Source organism: Gigantopelta aegis, chromosome 12 (assembly GCF_016097555.1).
Source record: "Gigantopelta aegis isolate Gae_Host chromosome 12, Gae_host_genome, whole genome shotgun sequence".
NCBI lineage: Eukaryota > Metazoa > Mollusca > Gastropoda > Neomphalida > Peltospiridae > Gigantopelta > Gigantopelta aegis.
Genome location: NC_054710.1, coordinates 45,823,021 through 45,825,520, shown reverse-complemented (window position 1 = coordinate 45,825,520; position 2,500 = coordinate 45,823,021).

Sequence of the window (2,500 nt, the reverse complement as noted above, 5' to 3'; positions counted from 1 at the left end):
TGGGATACTACAGGTCATCCCAAAGTAGCCTGCAACCCCGGCTAAATTTTGCGACATTTATAATTTTATTATATATTAATTTTAACCCCTTCCAAACGTTCCCCAAAGTTCCCATGGCATTCCGCCTCATGTCAATGCCCCCCCCCCCCCCCCCGAAATGGATTTTCTAGATCCGCCACTGACACAGGTATATGACAGCTGGACGTGTACCACAAGGGAAAATTCGTCTACATTCCCCCAATATGGAGACCTAAAGTGTTGACGAATTCGAAAGACAATGCGTTGCAAACGAACCTCGGAAGTGTGATCGTGACGGAAACTGTTAGTAACAGTCGCGCTGTCGTGCGCTTCTCCCAATGAACATACCTTCCGGATTTCAGTGTAAGTTGTGACAATAAAAGGTCATTGTATTATTAATCATTTCTGTTTGTGTTTTGTTTTATTTCATTTCAAATACAGGTTTACAGTTAAATGAAAAGTGTAGGTGTATCATGATATACCTACAAGTTTCCTAAAAGAAGTAGTTGTATCATAATACACCTCCACCTTTTTAATGAATATATCTACACTTTTAACAAAATACACCTCTACTTTCAACAAAATAAACCTCCACTTTCAACAAAATACACCTTCTCTTTCAACAAGGTACACCTACACTTTTAAAAAGATATACCTACACTTTTAACAAAATACACCTTCTCTTTCAACAAGGTACACCTACACTTTTAACAAAATAAACCTCCACTTTCAACAAAATACACCTTCTCTTTCAACAAGGTACACCTACTCATTTAACAAGATATACCTACACTTTTAACATAATACACCTACAATTTTATCATAACACACCTACACTTTTAACAAAATACACCTACACTTTTAACAAGATACACCTACACTTTTAATGAGACACACCTACAATTTTATCATAACACACCTACACTTTTAACAAGATATACCTACACTTTTAACAAAATACACCTACACTTTTAACAAAATACACCTACACTTTTAACAATATACACCTACACTTTTAACAAAATGCACCTACACTTTTAACAAAATACACCTATGCAAACAAATAAAGTGATGATCAACATCAATATAACAAAGATTGTGCTGTATTGGCCATTCTCAAAGAGAATGTTATACCCCTGCACCACGGTGAGGTTACAGCACGCGTAGGGAACATGACAACGAGACCGGAAGTGGAGTATATTTTTGGTCCTTCATTTTTCACATCTACGTCATACGAACACAGTTAATTAAGAAAACCAGTCACATCTAAGAAATCCAGATTTCCGATTGACAACGAACTAGAAGTACACAAATTACCAAGTGTATCGGTGCAGGTTGGGTGTATCTTGGGTGTATAAAAAAGAAGAAAAAAGTCGGTTTGGTCAGACCAAAGTTTCAAAGTTCATACGGCAATGCGACTTTTTCTTTCTTTCTTTCTGTTTTTTAAAAGCATTGGTTGCACAGAAAAAATAGAAAAGGTAGGTTTATTTAGTTTTTTTCGTCCTCCTCACCTGCCTTGGCCAATCCTCAATGACCATGGTGCCCCCTCCCTTGCCTCGACACTCTAAATATTTTCCTTTACATTTTCCATATAGCCAAAACAATTTTTATGAGTTCGACTTTGGCCGCAAATGTTTTTGTTTAAAACTAGCCATGCTACTAATTCAGAACAACTGGACCTGTTTTAGAGATAAATTAAAGACAGCTAATGGACCAAGCCAGCATATAGACCTTGCTTTAATGGATTATTTTGATAGTTTTAAGAGAAAGCAATGCAGTTTTTATTTGTTAGCTGAGACCAGTTGGCCTTTTTGTAAATGATGAGCAAAGCTTTAATTACCGCAGAAAATTACCCCCCCCCAAACCCCCCCCCCCCCCCCCACAAAAAAACAACACGAAAAGCCCTTTAGTTAACTCGTTTCTAATGATTACCATCTACTAGTTGAGAAGGTTTAAATGTTTACTGCCCTTTAGTTAACTCGTTCTAATGATTACCACCTTCTAGTTGAGAAGGTTTAAATGTTTACTGCCCTTTAGTTAACTCGTTTTTTAATGATTACCACCTTCTAGTTGAGAAGGTCTAAATGTTTACTGCCCTTTAGTTAACTCGTTTTTAATGTTTATCACCAGGTCTTCTAGTTGACACAATTGTAAATCATGTTTACTATTCTGTAGTTGATAACACATAGAGGTAAAACATTTTTTTTCTATCTCTCTTTAATTATTTTCCGCCAGATATGAACGTTAGTAAAACATTTGCTCGCTGAACTTTGAGAACGTGTCTGCCGAGGCGGTTTGATCCTAACACCTATTGTACCTCAGACGAACGTTGTCCTACTTTTACTTGTATTATATCGAGACCACTGAACCCAGTAAAGGTTTTCATCCAACTTGTTTTGTTACCTTACAGTTCCCAGAAAGATGTTCTAATCACTGGCCTCGGTGGTGTTGTGGTTAAGCTATCGGACATAAGGCTAGTAGG